Source organism: Oryctolagus cuniculus, unplaced genomic scaffold (assembly GCF_964237555.1).
Source record: "Oryctolagus cuniculus unplaced genomic scaffold, mOryCun1.1 SCAFFOLD_172, whole genome shotgun sequence".
NCBI lineage: Eukaryota > Metazoa > Chordata > Mammalia > Lagomorpha > Leporidae > Oryctolagus > Oryctolagus cuniculus.
In genome coordinates, this window is record NW_027208240.1 from 27,022 (window position 1) to 49,645 (window position 22,624).

General features: G+C 40.1%; 1 long non-coding RNA gene across 1 annotated transcript; it reads left to right on the top strand.

The window, feature by feature from the left end:
- The first annotated feature begins 825 nt into the window (after positions 1 to 825).
- LOC127488571 (uncharacterized) lies at positions 826 to 22,624 on the top strand. Its single transcript, XR_007916319.2, has 3 exons — positions 826 to 1,134; positions 7,931 to 8,068; positions 11,745 to 22,624. It is a non-coding gene; the product is annotated as an uncharacterized lncRNA (long non-coding RNA).

Consider the following 22,624-nt stretch of genomic DNA (forward strand, 5'->3'; position numbering starts at 1 on the left):
AGCATCCCCTATGGGCACCAATGTGAGACCCGGCTGCTCCACTTCTCATCCAGCTCTCTTCTATGCCTGGGAAAGCAGTAGAAGATGGCCTAAGTCCTTGGGCCCCTGGATGTGCGTGGGAGATCCAGAAGGTGCTCCTGGCTTCTGGCCTTGGATAGGCCCAGTTCTAAACATTGCAGCCATTTGGGGAGTGAGCCAGCAGATAGAAGACCCCTCTCTCTCTGCTTCTGCTTCTTTGTAACTCTGCCTTTCAAATAAATTAATTTTTTAAAAATATCAGTGAACATAAATAAATTTTATTATAAGACAAAATATTCACAATCATGAATAAATGAAAAAAGCTGACAAAGTCTTACATGATACAAACTTGGGATTGAAGGCAACTTCCTCCATATGATAAATTGTATAAATGTTGCCTTGTAGGTAATATCATGTTTGGTATTGTGAGTACTCACCAGATGGAAGGCTAACATCAGAAACAAGGCAATGGGGTATACTCTGTCTCTAAGTGAAATTTTGCTGGGAGCTTTGTGCAGTAAAATTGGGTAGAAGGCAGTGGGCACAAAGCTGCTGGGGGCTCCAGGGCCAAGCTGAACAGGACAGGAAAGGTTGCTGGGAGGCCTGGGGGCAGCCTGGCCCTCACCCCACAGGTACAGGGGACACAAGGAGAGCTGCCTGAGGATTACCCAAGAGTCACCCAATTCCAGAGCAATCTATGAGGAAGTCCAGGTCACCCAACAGCCAGTTCCAGCAGTTTGGCCAACTCCACCTCCTCCTTGGTACACCTGGTCTCATAGACTCACCATTTCCCAGCTTCCGAGGTGTTTGGCTTCCTCTTCACAGAGTACCAAAGGGTGAATATTCGGAGACCCTCTCTGCAGCAGTGCCTGGCTACCATTATGACGTGAAGATCTCAAAGGATTATGTAATGTTGCCACAGGTGTGCCTGGTTGGACAGACGTCACAAAGCTGTAGCCAATCAGTATCTTCCATAGCAGGGGACGAGGTTAGCGATTGAGAGGCCTGGCTGGGGCAGATCTGAATCGTCCTGGTCCAAGGCCCTGACTTCCCAGCAGTCACTTTTGCGTTCCTGCAGAAATCCTGCGATCAGGAGCTTGTAGTAATTTAATGAAGGTGAGTTACAATTTACTGGGTGTTTATTGAGTTCTGGGCCTCTTCTTTCCTTCATTATTCTCAGGAGATTTCTCTGCTGGATCTTTTCTTAAAATATATGAAAGAATGAAGATATTACTTTTTTATCATTTGTAATTCATTTCTCTTGTAAATATGTTTTTATTAGTCTGTCTTTGGTACATCAAGATTTTATATTTGTTTCTTAACAATCAAGTCTAGTTGATTATCTTCTACCCAGTGGCCTCACTAAATTAACAGTTTGTATTAGCTCTTTTATTATGTTGAATTATCTCTGTATGTAATAGTGTCAGCCACATACATTGACAGATGTACTGCTTAGAAGTTGATACTCGGCCAGTGCCACGGCTCACTAGGCTAATCCTCCACCTGTGGTGCCAGGAGCCAGGGTTCTAGTCCCGGTCGGGGTGCCAGATTCTGTCCCGGTTGCTCTTCTTCCAGTCCAGCTCTCTGCTGTGGCCCAGGAGTGCAGTGGAGGATGGCCCAAGTGCTTGAGCCCTGCACCCTCATGGGAGACCAGGAGGAAGCACCTGGCTCCTGGCTTCAGATCGGCACAGCGCACTGGCTGTAGCGGCCACTTTGGGGTTGAACCAATGGAAAGGAAGACCTTTCTCTCTGTCTCTCTCTCTCACTCACTGTCTAAATCTGCCTGTCAAAAATAAAAATAAAAAAAAGAAATTGATACTTATACTTGGTATTCATTTTTTGCATTTTGTTTACCTGAATACAGCTCCAGGAGATAAGAAGAGGTAGTCTTGTCTGTGTGGGATTCCAAGGAAATATATTTCTGCATTAAGTTGTTTTTCATAAGTTCATTTTAGACAATATTGATATATGTAAGGAAATCACTTTTTAATCATCTTTCTGACAGATGATTTTTATGGCTGGAGCCTGAATTTTACTAAATACTTTTAATACACTTCATGTAAATTATCATAGTTTCTCATATTTTTCATCTACCTGGATGATTTACATGATTTGTTTGCGAGTGTTAAAAATTCCTGCATCTTTAGTGTATCTTGGTTGACATTGATCTATTATATGGTTTAATTCATATAAAAGTATTTTGTTTAGTATATTGTATGTTTATGAAAGATGCTCTTTAGTTGCCTTTTTATTTCATATCCCACTCCAATTTGCATCGTCTGAGTCATACTGCTTTGTTCTCTCCAGAAGCATCATCTCATATAACAATGACTCATGTCTTCCCTTCTATGTCATAGTTTGTAAAACCTCTGTCATCCATGTCAACTTTCAATGTCTACTCTTTGTGCCTGCAACATAAGTCTCCATTTCCTGTGTCTCCATCACATTTTTCCTTGAGTGTCTTCCTTGTACCTGCATCCCATGGCAATGTCCGTATTCTCAAGCTCCTCTCCATATGGCCTTGATATTCTCTCAAGTATCTGCATTCCTTGTCCAGAATGATTTTGTTGCCACCCTGAAGTGACTTCATTGGCTTAGTTTCCAGTTCATTGCCACCTTTGGGTACCTCTCTGCCCTTTACCTGAAGTTACATCTTCCTTCAGGTGTTTCCATATGCCTTACAGTAAGTAACCAATGCCTTTATTATGTCTCTAGAACCCCTTTGACTGCAGTCTAAGCTTTCTTAAATTTTTTATTTGTTTTGTTTTGTTTTATTGCTCTCTCTCTCTCTCTCTCTCTATATATATATATATATATATATATTCACACATACACACATAGTTTCTAATGAAAATGAAACTGCATTTACTACATCAACATTAAAGGATAAGGGACAGAAAGAGACCACTTATGCTTTTGAAGACCAAGATTTACCATGACAAAATCTAAAAAGCTGAGCAAGGGTGGTAATATGCTAAATACCGCTGTGGCACAGTGGGTAAAGCCACCCACATTACAAAACTGAACTGAGTTCTATGTGCCTGGCTTTGGCCTAACTCAGCTGCTGCTGTTACAGGCATTTGGGAAGTGAATCAGCAGATTGAAGACCTCTCTCTCTCTCTCTCTCTCTCTCTCTTTCCCCCTCCCTCCCTCCCTCTTCCTTTCAAATAAAAATGAAAGTAATTTTTTAAAAACAAGAATCATTTAGCTTGTGAATGTCTTGCAGTAACATTTCCATAATATTTCTGATGAACTCATCGGGCAATTTAACTTTTCTGAGTCATCATTCAAAAGTTCCTTTTACATGAGTTATTTTCTGTGGTTGTAAAGTTTCTTCCTCTATTGTTGAACATGAGAGTGGCTCTTTATTCCCTCAGGAGCTCAACCTGCTCACTCAAAGTCATCCTGTTTTCCAGCACTATTTATATCAAATTGTAGGGGAATTTCTTTATGAACTTTCTTTTTACATCAACTTACTCCAATTTTGTGAAGAATAGTTTCAGTAGTATGAATTAATTATGATTTCTGAATTGATGAGCACTACATTGCTCCTGGATAATCAATGGGTGATATTTAAATTCCTCTATTTGCATAATTCCATCATTGATGAGTTCTCTTTATTACTACATAGTAGTTGTCCTGGGTTCAACTGGGCCTGAACCCTCAGGCCTCCCCTGAAAAGATGCATTGGCTAATAAATCTCTGATGGATTTCTTTATTCCCACTACTGGTGAAATTAGCTTGAATGTTATTTTTCCTGTTTAACTGGTTAGATCTCTTGGGGATTGCAATTGGTTTCCTCTGCACTTCATTTTGTATCTGGTTTGTCTTCTTTTTATTTAGGAGATACTGTTCTAAATTCTGTCTCTTGGAGGCAAATATTCACAGGACTAGTTCCTTTTCAAATCTGTTTCCTTTCCTGGCTTCAAGATCAGTAATTCTTTAAAGATGTCTCTTCCTAGGCATAACACTTCTTGTATAGCTCAGACTAGTCTTACCAAAACCAGAATTCTGCTGGATTCTTCTCCTTAATCTCATTGGAATTGCAGGGTACTACCTTACTGGAAACTTCTGAGTCTTGGAAAATTCTGCTTCTTTCCTTTTGTTTTTTTTTGATGAGAGATCCAAAGACATTAATTTTGTCAAGGTTTTAATTGCAGTGGGTTCCAGATTATAGCAAAGGGGCTGCTATGATTCACCAACTGGCTACAGACTGTGTGCTGGAACAGCCAGTGGTGAAGGCCAGTGCTGAAAGCCTGTCACCTTCCTTTCATACATCCAAACTCCTTTCTTTTAATTTTTCTGAGAAACTGCCATACTGTTTTCCACAGGGACAGCATAATTTTACCATTCCTACCACAGTGCACAAAGATCTGATGTCTCCATTCCTTATGAGGACTTGATTTTGTTTTGTTTTATTGTCTAGCATCCCAGGGACAGGCATTGGCCTAGTGGTTAAGGCATGAGTTGAGAGGCATGCATCCTATATTGGAAGTCCTGGGTTCAAGTCCCAACTCTGCTCCTAATTCCAGCTTTCTATTAATGTGTACCCTTAGAGGCAACAGATGATAGCTCAAGAAGTTAGTCCCTGCTATCCATGTGGGAGACCTGGATTGAGTTTCCATTTCCCATCTTTGACCTGCCCCAACCCCAACGTCTGTGAGCACTTGGGGAATGAAACAGTGGATTGGGAACCCTGTCTCTTAAAAGTAAAAAAAAGTAGTAGCCACCCTAATGAGAATGGGGTGGTATCTCATGATTTTGATTTGCATTCCTATGCTAAATGATGAAATTGAACATCTTTTCAAATGCTTACTAGCTATTTTATATGAACTTTTAAAAAAAGATTTATTTATTTTATTTGAAAGAGTTACACAAAGAGAGAAGGAGAGGGACAGAGAGAGAAAGAGAAAGAGAAAGAGAGAGAGAGATCTTCCATTCACTGGTTCACTCCCCAGTTGACCTCAATTGCTGGAGCTGCACTGATCTGAAGCCAAGAGCCAGGAGCTTCTTCCAGGCCCCCTACACAGGTGCAGGGGCCCAAGGACTTGGGCCATTTTCTATTGCTTTCCTAGGCCATAGCAGAGAGCTGGATGGAAAGTGGAGCAGCTGGGACTCATACCAGTGCCCATATGAGATGTCAGCACTATAGGTAGTGGCTTTACCCACTATGCCACAGTGCCAGCCCCCATTTTATATAAACTTTAGAGAAATGTCTGTACACTTCCTTTGACCATTTAAAAATTAAGATTTTTTAATTTAAAATTTTTGCTAAGTTCAGCTCTTTATTTTCTCAGGAAATTAGCTCCTCATCAGATCCATGATTTGCAAATATTTTCTCCCATTCCATAGGTTTCCTTTTCACTCTCTTGATTGTGTCCACATACGTTTTTAATTTCCATGCATTAAAATTTTTTTCACTTTTGCTTTATAATGTATAAACCAACACCAAATATGTGTCTTGAAGCCTTTCTTTTAAACTTTCTATAATTTTAAATAGTATAATTTTTTTTGATTCAGTTTGATTTAACCTTCATGCTTGGTATAAGGCAAGGTCTAACTCCATTATTTTGCATGTGGTCACTCAGTTTTCCCAACACCCATTTGTTGAACTGTCAATCCTCCACTGAGTAGTCTTTGTACACTTGTCAAACCTTATTTGAGCAAATTATATCATTGATTTATGAGTCTTTATTTCATTGGCCTACACATCTGCCTTGTGGCAATATCACAATGTTTTTATTAGTGCAACTATTTAGCATCTTTTGAAATAAGAAGATGTGAAACCTCCAACGTTTTCTTTTTCACAGATGCTATGACTATTTAGGATCCTATGAGACTCCATATTACTTTTGGCACTGACTTTGCTATTCCTCCAAACAAAATGCCATTAGGATTTTGATAGGAATGCATCAGATCTGTAGATGACTTTGGATAAATTGTCCATAAATGCAAAATGTCTTTCCATGTATTTATTGTACATTGCATTAGCTTATAATTCACATGTGGTACAATTCACCCAAAATATATTTCAACTGCTTTTTCATATAATCAGAATTCTGAAACTATTATAATTTTAGAAAATTTTCATAAATTTAAACTCAATGTACACAAACAGGCAATCTACATTTCCTCCCAAACCCCTACCACAAAAAAGTACAATCTATATTCAATCTATATGGATCATTTTCTTCTGGACGTTTCATATAAATGGACTTGTGTAGTAATGTAGTTCTTTGTGATTGGCTCCTTTCACTTACTGTAACATCCAAGTTTTCATGTTGTGTCATATATCAGTACTTAATTGCTTTTGATCTGAAATAATCCATTGTATGTGTCCATTCCCTGCTTAACAAAAATTTGAGTGCAAACTTTTGTTTTAGTTTCTGTTGGTTATATATGTAAGAATAGGACTGCTGGATATGGTAAATCTATATTTAACTTTTAGAAAACTGTCAGATTGTTTTACAAAATGGATGTCCCATTTTATATTCCCAACAGTACTGCATGAGGGCTCCAATGTCTCCCTCTTATCACCAACACTTGTGTGTGGGGTGTGTGTGTGTGTTTGGGTATATGTATGAAGTAGTGTCTTATTTTGATTTTGATCTTCATTTGCTGGTGGCTACTGTGTTGAGCAATTTTTTTAAAAAAGCTTTATTTATTTCTTTATTTGAAAGTCAGAGTTACCCAGAGAGAGGGGGAGAGTGAGAGAGAGTGAGAGTGAGTGAGTGAGAGAGAGAGAGAGGTCTTCCACCTTCTGGTTCACTCCAATATTGGCTGCAACAGCTGGAGCTGGGCTGATCTGAAGCCAGGAGCCAGGAGCTTCTTCTGTTTCTCCCACATGGGTGCAGGGGCACAAGGACTTGACCGGTTTCTACTGCTTTCCCAGGTCATAACTGAGAACTGGATTGGAAGTGGAGCAGTAAGGACTCAAGCGAGTGCACATATGGGATACTGGCCCTGCAGGCGGCAGCTTTACCCACTATACCACAGCACCGGGCCCGCTGAGCAACTTTTCATATATTTATTTGCCATATGTATATCTTGGAAAAAGTATTCAAATTCTTTGCCCATTTTTGAATTGTTTTCCCTTGAATTCCATTATGTCTGAAAGTCCATTACTAGATAAATAATTTGCAAATATTTTCTCTTGTTTTATTTAGCAAAGATTATTTTTTAGCATTTTATGTTCAGAACAAAACTGAACAAAAATTATCCCTTCATATCCCTTGTTCCAGACACAATTCCTGTACTACAATGATACACTAGATATAACTGATGAACTGCATTGGTATAGTCTACATTTGGGTGCACACATACCCACAATTTGAGTATCATACAGAATGGTTTCACTGCCCTAGGAATTGTTCCCTACCTATTAATTTCTCCAACCCTTCAGCTCCTGGAAATCATTGATCTTTTTAACTGTACCCATAGTTCTTCCCCTTTCCATAGTGTTATATACTCAGAATTGTTACCACTGATCTGAGTCCCAGGAACTTGTCTCATCAATGACAAAGAATGTGGCCAAAAATGAATGAGTAGATGATTAGGTGATTTGCAAAGAACTTTATTGAAACAGTCAAAGATAATAACTCCTCTAACCAAGAGAAGAAAGAGTTCCTCTGTAACATAGTATTAGGACTCTATGGAGCAGTGAGAGCATTGTATCTTAGCATCTGTCAGTGGAGTTGCTTATTTTCATCAGGATCCTAAAACTGGTTGCAGGCACATGGTAATCATAAATGGCCCTCCTGGTCACCTTGGTGCTGAAGCTGGGTTTTCTCCTGATTAATTACCAAAATCCTTTACATCACTTGACATTTCGAGGCCATCAGTGGTGGGGGCCCTTTGCCCTTTCTGTCTACCTGATCTTCCATACTCTAACTCCTGTCATTTCTTAATCCAGAATGGAATCTCTAACTTCAGTTAGGGAAAATGGGACCACTGTTCATTCTGGCTACTTTCTGCTGAGCAGAGTCATCATGGGGAACTGGCAGCCAGGGACTGCATCAGTGGGAATCATCTAAGGGCTCACACTAATAAGGTTTGTCTGTATCAGGTTTTTATTGCAACACTATCTGTAGTGGGGGAATTCTGGAAGAGATAAATTGTGTAAAGCAATTTAGTATATAGATTCCAAATAAAAGTATGATGAGTGGTAGAGATATGGACCCTAGAAAAGACCATAGCCATTAGATCTAGTTCCAATCTCTAAACAGCTTGAAGGTTGAAGTGTGAATTTTATTTATTTATTCATGTGTTTTATCAATCTCCTTTTGAATTAAATTGGAATTATCAGTGTAATTGAAGCAGCACATTCCTGCTAGCTCCCAGCACCCCACTTTATTTTTCAGTAAGAGATAGTCAACAGCAGCTTGGTTTTGTAAGACTTCTCATCAGACCTCACTTAACTCATCATTTATAGATGATAAAGCAGTAGCAGTGGCATTGGATGTTTTAGCAAGTACACAGACTAGCTGATCTCTTAATAAGCCTGTGTTGTTGATGCAGGGGTGGGAAAGACAAGGGCAGCCAGTGTTCCCACTTCAGCTACACTCCATAGAGATGGATTATCATCACAATCAGTGGGCAATGAAAGTGAACACCAGCTACATTGGGTTTGGGTACCTGTAACAAGTGAGACTATGAGAGGAAAATCTTATCCCACTGCACACCTGCTGTGGTCATCTATATTAGTGTTTTTATATGTGACATGTAAGTCATCTGCACACTTTGCTGCAGCCCTTAAAATTGTCTCCATCTGATTTTGGGATATAATCAAATTGAAGAGCAAAAGCATGTCCTTCCAATTAAATCAAATATTTGTGTCAGACTTGAAAAGGGGCTGATGCTTAACCCGGTTACCAGAGAATTTACCCAGTTTAGCCTTAATCTGTTCTAAATTCTGGAGAGAAAAAGAATCCTGCATTTTGTTGGCCCAATCTTTCCTTTCTGTATTTCCCATAATGGAAATAGTCTGTTATAAATTCCCTGTACCAGAGGAGAAGGCTGCCAAGGGGATGAAGCCTTAGGTAGCAATTCTGGATAAAATGGACAAATTGAAGGGGGAAGAGAAGGGATCTGTTCCCCCGTGGTCTCTCCAGATAAGGAGGGAAAACTGAAGGAGGAAGATGAGGGGGTGGGGCCTTTTCCCCTGAGGACACACTTTCTTGTGCCTGTGATTTTTCTGAATATGGAGGGCAGGCAGAAGGAGAGAGAGAAGCTGCTTCCTCTAGAGGCACAATCTCCCCTTGGGCCTACAACTGCCTTGGATATGATGGGCAGGCAGCGGAAGAGGGGGGGAGGGGCCTTTTATGGGTCTTAACAGACAAGACATCTCCTGAACATCCCTTCCCCACCTGTTTATGAAAGGAGGGCTTCCTTTGCCCATGCCCATGACAGTAATGGGAATGTCCCCAATAGGAACCTTCCAGCCTTAGTTGTCCTGGGGTTCCAGCTAGCAACTCTCAATTGGACCCTGTGGGCAAGCTTCCATGGTGCTCTAGCCAACCTAACACAGACATCCTACCTCTCCTGACCCTAAGACAAATCTCATGCCTCCTCATACTAACTGTTGGAGCAGTCAAAAGAGAGGTTCCTGGCCAATCCACCAAGATGTTACCACTGATCTGAGCACTAAAAATGTGTTCCATTGATGATCAAGAATGTGGTGGATGAATGAGCAATAAGGCTATCAGCAAAGAATTGTATTGGAAGGGGAAGAACTCTTGTAGCCAGAGGGGAAAGAATTCCACTGTAACTTAGTAGTATATATGAATATATAAAGTACTATATTTAGTAGTATATATGAATATATATACATATTATATATGAAAAAGGACTCTCCACAGAGAAGAAAAAAGCATCTTTTCTCAGGGTCTGACAGGGGAGGTGCTTATCAACATCAGAATCCCAAAACTAGCTATAGGTACATGATCACCATAGATTGGGTCACCTGGACACATGGGTGCCAGAGCTTCCCAAATCTTTTACATTCCTTCACATTACAAGGTCATGGATGGTGGGGGCCTTTCGTCCTTTCTGTCTCCCTGATCTTCCTTACTCTAACTCCTTTCAGAATTATACATGTGTAGCATTTTTAGATAAGTTTCTTTCATTCAGTAATGACCTTAAGGTTCACCCCTGTATTTTCATGCTTTAATAGCACATTTATTTTTAAAACTGAATAATAACCTGTTTTTTTTGGATGTAACAGTGATTTATCCATTCACTTGGTTGCTTTAAAGTTTTGTCCATTGTGATAAAATTGCTAGAACCACACTGTCTTAATTATTGTAGCTTTATTATTAAGTCCTAAAGTTAAATAGTCTTCTCTATTTCTTCTTTCAAAATTGTTCTGGCTCTTCTAAGTCTTCTGCTTCTCTGTATAAACTTTAGAGTTAGTTTGTTAGAATCTGAAAGAAAACTTCCTGGAACTTTGATTGAAATTGCATTGAATTATGGATTAATTAGGGGAAAACTGACATGTTGACAGTATCAGGGGATGGCAGAGAAAATGTTTTTCTTGGTTTTGTTTGCCACTGTTTTAATAGTAAATATTTATTTTATATGAATGGTGCAAAATAGCAGAATCAGTATAGAAAATATTCACAATGTTAAGTCTAGAAAGGATGACATATAAAGGATAAGAGTTGACAGATACACTGCACATTGTTAGGTAGATAAATACATAGGAAGTTGGAGAAATAGAAACTGAGAATAAGAGACAGTGACAGAGTGTACATACCATTTGGGGTGTGTGTGTGTGTGTGTGTGTGTGTGCACACGCACATACTATATCCTTTATGGATAATTTAAAAGCATATTGGAGGCTGGCGCTGCAGCTCAGTAGGCTAATCCTCCACCTGCAGCGCCGGCACCCCAGGTTCTAGTCCTGGTTGGGGCGCTGGTTCTGTCCTGGTTGCTCCTCTTCCAGTCCAGCTCTCTGCTGTGGCCTGGGAGTGCAGTGGAGGATGGCCCAAGTGCTTGGGCCCTGCATCTGCATGGGAGACCAGGAAGAAGCACCTGGCTCCTGGTTTCAGATCGGCGCAGCGCACTGGCCATAGCAGCCATTTAAGGGGTGAAACAACAGAAGGAAGACCTTTCTCTCTGTCTCTCTCTCTCTCTTGCTCACTGTCTAAATCTGCCTGTCAAAAAAAAAGCATATTGGAGTGCTTTGAGAGCAGGAATGTATAAATTGCAATGGGCATAGTTTATCAAATGTATTATATTGACCCTGTATGCTTTAGGGGTGACCAGTAAGCACTTTCATTCCAGGATGAGGGCATACACATGGATGTTTAATTTAGTGGACATCCAGGCTTTTGCACAATTACTCACCATATACCAAAAATGGCCCTGTGTGCTTCATTTATACTCATCCACATCTCTGGAACACAAATCAAGCACGAATGTAGTTTTTTAAAAAAATACTTTTCTGGCTATTGATTTTTGAGAGTCAAAGTATTCCCCAAACATTGGAGAACCAGCTTATCCCTGAGAATCAACCATCACAAAAGATTTCCATTCTTTGAACTATCTGATTTTTGTTAATTTTTTTGAAATTTACATGTAATTTTAATTCACATTTTAAATTTTTAAATTTAAAATTTTAATTAGTTTCAAAATATTCAATGAGATTTGTAGATACAGTTCTAAGAACATAATGATATTCCTGCCTCCCACTTCCTTCCTTCTCCCTTTTTCTCTCTTTTTTTTAGGTTTTGAGACAAACATCCACAGACATCCCTCCTCTCTTCCTACAGTGTTTTCACAAGTAGGGATATTCACAGTTCCAAAGAAAAATAGCTTTCTTGCTTAGCTGATTGTAATGCTATTCACTCTGGGAGCTGATCACCTAAGAAGGTTCAGTGTGCCAAAATCCAACCAGAAGTTTCCAGGACTCCAGCGGCTCCTTCACTTGTCTTTCTGTGAGGGGATGGATGCATTTGTTTATGAGATCCATTCCTCTTCTGGGATTACTCTGCCAGTCCATAGCCCCAGGAGAGGCAGGCGATGAGGGGGATGAATGAGAAGACAGGGCAAGGAGAAAGAAAGGGTGAGATTTCTGAATAAGACAGGGAGGTCCAGGTTCACAAACCACTCTTTACAAACTGCAGATGTACCCACCCAAACTAGGGGAGGAAGGCGAGAGCTCAGAAGAGACTGTGGACACTGGGTGGGACACAGAACAACAGACTCACCTATGGACATTTCCCACCATCCTAACACTAGAAGGTGCTTAAAAAGTTGCTGTTCAGAACTGTTCTGAAAACACATCTAAAATATGTCTGTAGTCATCTTAAAAAATAAAAGGTATTATCAGATATAAGCATTTGAAGTATCTCTGAAGTGGAATTGAAAAGTAGCCTGGCAGAGGAGAGGAAAGGAAAGAGGAAGAAGTAATGAAAAGAGAGAGAAAGTCCAGAGTACAATGGGAAAGGCAAGAAAACTGGCAAGAAAACAAACATCTAAGGTACAAGCAAAAGCAGTTCTCTTTGTCATTTTATGTGATGGTTTTAAAGACTCAAATCCAGACTCTTGCAACACTGAAGCACGGGCAAAATCCAAAGCCAGGGAGGAAAGACAGAGGGTACAGAACGTGAATAATGCAGAAACCACCAAACCTCTGTATCCCTTACCAGGATCCCCCAGCAGGAAGTTATTGGTGGGCTGATATTTGGTTTGGGACAGATCTGAGGGAGGATGGAATGGGTCTCAACAGAAAAATGGCCAACTGTTTCCACTATGGACTGCTTCGTTCTACAGAAATACTCTCAGGACCTTCAATCTGATCTAAATGAGAAGTGTAACAGAAGAAAGGAGGAGAAATGGTCAGATGAAGCTCACCATTTGGCAACCAGAGGAAGGGGGAGGTGCAAACTGTGATGGGAACTGCTGGCACTGCCCCTTTCGTCTTTCCACTGGGGATCCCATTGGGATATTTTCATGTCAGTGTATAATTGTTTCTTTTTTTTTTTTTTGACAGGCAGAGTGGACAGTGAGAGAGAGAGACAGAGAGAAAGGTCTTCCTTTTGCCGTTGGTTCACCCTCCAATGGTCGCGGCTGGCGCACTGCGGCCAGCGCATCGCGCTGATCCGAAGGCAGGAGCCAGGTACTTATCCTGGTCTCCCATGGGGTGCAGGGCCTAAGGACTTGGGCCATCCTCCACTGCACTCCCTGGCCACAGCAGAGAGCTGGCCTGTAGAGGGGCAACCGGGACAGAATCTGGCGCCCCAACCGGGACTAGAACCCCATGTGCCGGCGCCGCAAGGTGGAGGATTAGCCTATTGAGCCACGGCGCCGGCCTATAATTGTTTTGATTTGGGGATGGAATTTCACTGGATGGGTGCATCATAGTTTATACATTCACCTTTGAAAAGACCGTGTATAGAATTTTCTGTTGACTGTTAAATAGTAGTAGATTTGCTGGGTAAAGTGGTAAGTACAGTTTTAACTTCAGAATTGACTGTCAAACTATTTTTCAAAGTAACTGCACCACACCATTTTGCATTTGCAAAAGCAAGGAGTGAAAATGTTTGTTGTCTTGCTTCTCCTTATTCACTATAATTCTTCCTCCTCCTAGTACTCTTCTTTACCTATTTGTATAAGTGTATAGTATTATCACATTGTGGACTCATTTGAAATCTGTGTTTAAAACTTCTTATGTACTTAGATGTTTACCACCAACCATATACCCTATTTGCTGAAATCTTTGTTCTTGTTCTTTGGTGATTTCTAAAATAGGTTTTTGCAAAAAGAAAAAAGAAGCATTTGCTTATAAGATAGAGAAACAGAAGAAGTGGTAGAGGGAAAGAGGGAAGGATGGGATTGTAGCATCCTAACTGTCATCATAACACTAGGCTGAATAGCACAATGGCCTAGGTTGTATTTTAATTGTTAACTGTTAGTATTTACAATAATATAAACATTTTAATGTTTTAGCTTGTAAACTGGAAATGTAAATAGAAGGCACATAAATCTAGAGGTAAATGAATTATTGTATATAAAGCACTTTATATATAACGTATTCTCAATGCATAGCATCTATTAACTGTTTTAATGCCCATTCCAGGAGAATATAATGTGCCTGTGCATTTACTAAGGTTTTTAAAAGATTTATTTATTTGGAAGGCAGAGCCAAAGAAAAGTGGAGAGAGAGAGGGGGATAGAGAGGCTTTTCATCCACAGGGTTCGCTCTGTGAACTGCAACATCCAGGTCTGGGCCAGACCAAAGCAAGAAGCCGGAAACTTCATTCTGGTCTCCCAGCTGGGTGGCAGGGGCACAATTACCTGAGCTATCTTCCATTGCCTCTTCAGGCACATTACTAGGGGTCTGGATTGGAAGTGAAGAAGCCAGAACTCAAACCAGCTTCATTCACCACACCACAATGCCAGACCATAGAATTATAACTTTAGTTAAAGTATCAGAAATTTATTACCGGAAAATAATCACTTTGGTAATTAGACAACACTTTTGTTTACTTGTGACATATTTGGGTAAAACAATAATTATAAAGAAATATGTACTTTTATATTTAAAGTGCTACTGTCTTAATGTATTATTCTCTTTGACACAAAACTATGTTTGTCTGTAATATGACACTTTCATTTTGCCATCTGAGTGTGTAGTATTAATGGAAAAAAGACAGTTTAGGTGCATGGCCAGTCATTGGATTGCTGGGTCATATGGCAAGTCTATTTCTAGTTTTTTTTGTTTGTTTTTAGTTTTTTTTTTTGTTTGTTGTTGTTTTTGCTTAAGAAATCCCCACACTTGTGCTCACTTTGGCAGCACATACACTAAAAAAAGAAATATCCACAATGTTTTCCACAATGACTGCAAATACACATTTCCACCAACAGTGTATAAGTGTTCTCCTTTGTCTACATCTTCACCAGAATTTGTTATTCTCTGTGTTTTGAATTTTAAACATTTTACCTGGGTGAGATGATATCTCGTGGTTTTGATTTGCATTTCCCCAATGGCTAGTGATGTTGAGCATTTTTCAAATATTTGTTAGCCATCTGTATTTCTTCATTTGAGGAATGTCTACTGAAATTCTTTGCTCATTTAACAACTGATTTGGTTGGTTTTTTAGGTGAGTTTCTTTTTTAAGTTGATGATATATTCAGGATATTAATCTTTGTCAGATTGGTGGCTTGCAACATTTTTTCCATTTTGTTTGGTGTCTCTTCATTCTTGATCATTTCATTTGCTGTGCAAAAGCTTCTAAGTTTAGTATAGTCCCATTTATTTAGTGTGACTTTTGTTGTCTGTGTTTTGGGGGTCTTTCCCAAGAAGTCATACCCTATAAGACCAATGTCTTAGAGGGTTTCCCTACATTTTCTTCCAGTAACTTCACTGTCTCAGGTCTTAAATGTCTTGGAAACTGGCTGGCGCCGCGGCTCACTAGTCTAATCATCTGCCCGGGGCGCTGGTTCTGTCCCAGTTGCTCCTCTTCCAGTCCAGCTCTCTGCTGTGGCCCAGGAAGGCAGTGGAGGATGGCCCAAGTGCTTGGGCCCTGCACCTGCATAGGAGACCAGGAGGAAGCACCTGGCTCCTGGCTTCGGTGAAGCGTGCCGGCCATAGAGGCCATTTGGGGGGTGAGCCAATGAAAGGAAGACCTCTCTGTCTCTCTCTCTCACTGTCTAACTCTGCTGGTCAAAAAAAATGTCTTGGAAACATCTTGAGTTGATTTTTGTATACAGTTAGAGGTAAGGATATAATTTCATTCGTCTACATATATACATCCAGTTTTGCCAGCATCATTTCTTGAAGTGATTATCCTTACTCTACCATATGATCTAAGTCCACTCTTGTCAGAAGCTTTCTGTATGTATGCTGATTGATTTCTGGGCTTTTTATTCTCATCCATTGATCTGCATATCAGTTTTTATGCCAGTACAATGCTATTTTAATTACCATAGCTTTGTAGGATGCTTTGAAGTCAGGTGTTGTGATGCCTTGAGTTAGATTTTTCTTGTTTAGCATTGCTTTGGCTATTCTGGGTCTTTTGTAATTCCATATGAATTTTAGGATTGCTTTTTCTTGTTCTGTAGTGAATATCATTGTTTTTTATTGATAATGATTCCATTGAATTTTCTGATTGCTTTAGGCAATGTAGATATTTTAATGATATTGTTTCTTCTGATCAATGAGCAAGGAATATTTTTCCACTTTTTGTGTGTCCTTGATGATTTCTTTCATAAATGTTTGATAATTTTCACTGTAGAGATCTTCCACTTCTTTGTTTAAATTTGTTCTAAACATTTGATTTTTTGTGGCTATTGTGAATGGCATTTCTTTCTTGATTTCTCTTTCTGTGAGTTCATCATTAGCATACAAAAATAAGCCTACTAGGTTGTTTTTATGTTTGTAACCTGCAACTTTACTGAACCGATTTCTCAATTCTAATGCTTTTTGGTGGAGTGTTTAGGTTTTTCCATGTACAACATAATGTCATCTTGAAACATGGAAATTGTGACTTCTTGTTTTCTAATTTTGATGTCCTTTATTTCTTTCTGTCCCATAATTGTTCTTGCTAAAACTTTCTGTACAATATTGATAAGAGTGGAGAAAGCAGACACCTTGTCTTGTAGATCCGAGGGGGAAGTGCATTCAGATTTCCCCCATTCTGTATGACATTGGCTGTTGGCTTGCCATTTATTTCTTCTATAATAGTTAGGAGTGTTCCATTTGTATGTAGTTTGTGGAGAGTTTTTATCATGCAGGTGTGTTGAATCTTCTCAAATGCTTTCTCTACGTCTATTGAAATGACCATATGTTTTTCTGTTCTTCTTTCTGTTAATATAATTTATGTTAGTTTTAAAAATATCTATTTATTTGAAAGGTGGAGACATGGAGAGTCATAGGCAGAGATAGAAAAGGAAGGAGAGATGTCTTCCATCTGCTAGTTCACTCCACAAATAGCCACAACAGCCAGAGCTGGGCCAATCTGAAGTCAGGAGCCAGGAGTTTCTTCCAAGTCTCCCATGGTGATACAGGGGCCCAAGGACTTGGGGCCATCTTTTACTGCTTTCCCAGGCCATAGCAGAGAGCTGGATCAGAAGTGGACCATCTGGGATTCAAATCAGCACCAATATGAGATTCCAGTACTGCAGGCAGTGGCTTTACCCACTGTGCACAGCACCAGCCCCGATTTATGATGTTTATTGTTTTGTGAATTTTGAATCACTCTTACTTTTTTGGGATAAATCCCACTTGATCTTGATGTATCATCCTTTTTTTTTTAAACAGGCAGAGTTAGACAGTGAGAGAGAGAGACAGAGAGAAAGGTCCTCCTTTTCCATTGGTTCACCCCCCAAGTGGCCTCGATGGAATGTGCACTGCACCAATCCGAAGCCAGGAGCCAGGTGCTTCCTCCTGGTCTCCCATGCAGGTGCAGGGCCCAAGGACTTGGGCCATCCTCCACTGCACTCCTGGGCCACAGCAGAGAGCTGGACTGGAAGAGGAGCAACTGGGACAGAACCAGCACCCCAACTGGGACTAGAACCTGGAGTGCCGGCACTGCAGGCGGAGGATTAGCCTAGTGAGCTGCGGTGCTGACCTCATCTTTTTTATGTGGTTTTGGATTTGATTTGCTAGTATTTTGTGGAGAATCTTTGCATTTAGGTTTATTAGGGATATAGGTGTGTAGTTTTCATCTATTGTGTTTGGTTTTGATATAACCAATTTAAAAAGATTGAAATAATACCACAATCTTCTCAGACCATAAAAGAATAAAACTAGAAATCAACAACAAGAATAATAGAACACTTGTAACTGTTTGGAAATCAAACAACATGACATAAATGATCAATGGGTCATTGAAAAAATTGGTAATAAAATAAAAAAACTTTCTTGAAATAAATGAAAATGTAAATACATTATATCAAAACCTGTTGCAAACAGCAAAAGCAGCATTAAGAGGGAAGTTTATAGAATTAAGTGCTTACATTTAAAAGAGGAAGTGTCTCAAATTAAGGACCTAATGTTGCATCTTGAAGACTTAGGAATAGAAGAGCAAATCAAACCCCAAATCAATAGGGGGTAAAAAATAATAAGGATCAGAACAAAACTAAAACTAATAAAACAATATTAAATATCATTAACAAGTTAGTTTTTTGAGAAGATAAACAAAATTGATAAACCTCTAGCCAGACTAACAATGAAAAAGAGAAAAAAAACTCAAATAAATAAGAAATGAAGGAATCATTGAAGAAAACACCACTGAAATACCAAGGATCATAAGAAACTACTATGAAGAAGTATATGCTAGTACACTGAAAAACCTTGAAACAATGAATAAATTCCTGAATTGATATAACCTACTAAGATTAAAGCAAGAATATATAAACAACAAAAACAGACCAACGGGGCTGGTGCTATGGCACAGTGGGTTAACACCCTGGCCTGAAGCACAGTCATCCAATATGGGCACCTTTGCTTTACTTCCAATCCAGCTCTCTGCTATGGCCTAGGAAAGCAGTAGAAGATGGCCCAAGTCCTTGGGCCCCTGCACCCATGTGGGAGACCCAGAAGAAGCTCCTAGCTCCTGCCTTTGGATCACTGCATCTCCGTCCATTGGGGCCATCTGCGGAATGAACCAGTGGGTGGAAGACCCCCCCACCCCGCCTGTGGGGAGCCCCTCACCATGGCTCACTAGGCTAATCCTCTGCCTGCAGTGCCTGTAATCCAGGTTCTAGTTCCAGTTGGGGCACTGGATTCTGTCCCAGTTGCTCCTCTTACAGTCCACCTCTCTGCTGTGGCCTGGGAAGGCAGTGGAGGATGGCCCAAATCCATGGGCCCTGCACCCACATGGGAGACCAGGAGGAAGCACCTGGCTCTTGGCTTCAGATTGGTGCAGCCCGCTGGCCATGGCGGCCATTTGGGAGGTGAACCAACAGAAGGAAGACCTTTCTCTCTGTCTCTCTCTCACTGTCTAACTCTGCCTGTCAAAAAAAAGTAAGTTAATGTTTGAACCTAGATACCTAATCTCCAATTAAGTTATATGACAGATGGTTTTAAATGAATAACATTATTATGTCATAAATATCAATGTGCTGTTTTTACATTTTGCTTTATAAAGGAATTATTCTCTGTTCTTTCAGATCAAGAACCTTCATGATTTTGTTCACTTTCTTGTACCATATTTATAATTGTTGAATGAAGAGGTGAATTAACACAAACTGAATTCACTCTTATGCTGAAAGTCAATTATCCAATTATTTTATTGAAAATCACATAGCTCAAACAATTTCTTAAAAAACTTAAATGTTGGGGCTGGCGCCGTGGCTCACTTTGTTAATCTTCTGCCTGCAGTGCTGGCATCCCATATGGGCACTGCGTTCTGGTCCCAGTTGCTCCTCTTCCAGTCCAGCTTTCTGCTGTGGCCCAGGAGGGCAGTGGAGGATGGCCCAAGTGCTTGGGCTCCTGCACCTGCGTGGGAGACCAGGAGGAAGCTCCTGGCTCCTGCCTTTGGATCAGTGCAGCACTGGCTGTAGCGGCCATTTGGGGGCTGAACCAATGGAAGGAAGACCTTTCTCTCTGTCTCTCTCTCTCTCTCTCACTGTCTGTGACTCTACCTGTCAAATAAATAAAACCTTTTAAAAAACTTAAATGTTTGAATATACACGAGGAGTACACATTAAATTGACATTCTGAATGGTTGTGATATAGTAATTTTGTATATTTTTTCTGTAGCTTGCTAAAAGAATGTTTATTGAAGATTTTTTTAAAAGATTTTATTTATTTATTTGAAAATTAGAGTTACAGAGGAAGGTAGAGCCAGAGATAGAGAGAGGTCTTCCATCTGATGGTTCACTCCCTAATTAGCCACAATGGCTGTAGCTGTGCCGATCTGAAGCCAGGAGCCAGGAGCTTCTTCCAGGTCTCCCACAAGGGTGGAGGGGCCCAAGGACTTGGGCCATCTTCTACTGCTCTCCCAAGCCATAGCAGACAGCTGGATTGGAAGGGGAGCAGGCAGGTCTTGAACCAGAGCCCATATGGGATGCCAGCGCTTCAGGCCAGGGCATTAACCTGCTGTGTCACAGTGCCGACTCCTATTGAAGATTTTTAAAAGCTGGAAGTGATTAAAATCTTAGAAATATCTTTAATCTACATAATATATTTTTAAAGATTTTATTTATTTATTTGACAAGCAGAGTTACAGACAGTGAGAGAAAGAGACAGAGAGAAAGGTCTTCCTTCCATTGGTTCACTCCCCAAATGGCCACAATGGCTGGAGCTGCACCAGTCTGAAGCCAGGAGCCAGGTGCTTCTTCCCAGTCTCCCATGCAGGTGCAGGGGCCCAAGCACTTTGGTCATCTACTGCTATCCCAGGCCACAGTAAAGAGCTGGACTGGAAGAGAAGTAACTGGGACTAGAACCGGTGCCCATATAGGATTCTGGCGCCACAGGCAGAGATTAACCTATAGCTCCACAGTGCTAGCCCCTAACCTACATAATATTTATAACCTGCATATATTCATTCTTTCCCATAAAAAGTTTGCAAAGCTGAAAACAATTTTGAGAATGCTATTTGCAGAGACAATTTGTCTCAGTCATTAATATTAATGAGTATAATTTATTTTCTATAAAATTATATGTATTTTAAAAATATCTCTGACTTACTAATAATGTGTTAAAAACATTATGTATTTGGGGGCCCACACTGTAGCTTAGTGAGTAAGGCCACTGCCTGCAGTGCTGGCATCCCATATGAGTTAACGCCTTGGTGTGAAGTGCCGGCATCCTATATATGAGCTGGTTCAAGTCCCGGCTGCTCCATTTCTGATCCAGCTCTCTGTTATGGCCTGGGAAAGCAGTGGAAGATGGGCCAAGTCCTTGGGCCCCTGCACCTGCATGGGAGACCCAGAAGAAGCTCTTGGCTCCTGACTTCGGATCGCCACAGCTCTGGTTGTTGTAGCCATCTGAGGAGTGAACCAGTAGATGGAAGATCTCTCTCTCTCTCTCTCTCTCCCCCTCTCTGTAACTCTGCCTTTCAAATAAAAAATTAAATCTTTAAATAATTATGTATTTGAAGCCTCCTGATTATATAAAATTATTATAAGATATTGTATAGGGACACCTGCTATACAAGTTTTATTATCTTTGCTTCATTTTTGCATTAATATCTTAGTTGTGATAGTTGGTCTGAACTCATCAAATCCAAGTATATCATCAAATTCCCAAGGGCCTCAAAGTCTTGTTAAATCATCCATAGAAATAATTATAAATCATCCATAGAAATAATTATAAATCTGGATATTAATTAGAAGTATAGATGTTGGTAAGTCTACCAACCCTGTAGGATTTTTGTTTAAGTTTTCAATCATTCCTTAACATAAACATGTGTATCATAAAATGTGTTGCAGTGAAAGGTGCTTATTACTTGCATTTCTATTTTCCCTGTCTGAATTCTGAATGATTCCAGATACACACAGAAGTAAGACATCCTAAAATCAAACTCAGGGGCCGGCATTGCGATGCAGTGGGTTAACACCCTGGACTGAAATGCCGGCATTCCATATGGGTGCCAGTTCAAGTCTGCCTGCTCCACTTCCTATCTGGCTCTCTGCTATGGCCTGGGAAAGCAGTAGAAGATGTCCAAAGTCCTTGGGCCCCTACACCCACATGGGAGACCTGGAAAAAGCTCCTGGCTCCTGGCTTCAGATCGGCAATGCTCTGGCTGTTGCGGCCAGTTGCGGAGTATACCATTAGATGGAAGACCTCTCTCTCTCCCTCTCCTCCCTCTGTGTAACTTTGACTTTCAAATAAATAAATAAATATTTTAAAAAAATCAAACTCTGAGCGTTATAGCACAAAGGATTATTAGTCCTGGTGTTTAGCAACAAAGACTTCCTTATATTGCACTCCAGTACATTGCAGCCTTACCTAGTCAGTCACTTATGGAGCAGGGAATTTTTGCTGAATTTACAATAACAGATGGCAGAGAAGAACTCAAGCTCACTCCTAGGGAAATTAAAAGCATCCTAAATACAAAAAGAAAGAAAGAAAGAAAAGGAGGTAAGATAGCTCATGTCCTCCTTGCAATAATCCTAATCTTGTGAATCATTCATAAATCACCTACAGAGGAATAACTGAGCAGGGGACAGGAGCAGCACTCTAATATTTAAGGATTTTTATTTGCTGAGTGGGCTGTATCCTTGTCAGTCTAGTTCAAAGAAAACACTGTATCCCAGAAAAATAAGCAGACTAGGAAAGTGAGCATTCCCAAAGTATTTCTTTTTAATTTCAAAAGAATCTCTTGTGTCCAGCCACAGGCACTATTCTAAAAGGGAGCACTGAGAATTGTGAAAATTTTGAATCTTGAGCAACAAATTGCTCCCTTATGATGCTGGTGTAAATTTAATATAAGAACAGCAATGTGTATGGTTATTGCACTTAGGATATTTCTGCAGTGGTTTTAGAACTCTTCTTATGGGCTTCAATTTTGTAAAATGATGCCATTATTTTATTTACTTGTTTCCTCAAGAGACACAATCAAGTATTTTTCTTTGAAATGAATAAAAAAATCATACATAGTTGGAAAGCAATTAATTCCAGTAGGTATAATTTGCAGTAACCAGTCAGGATGAA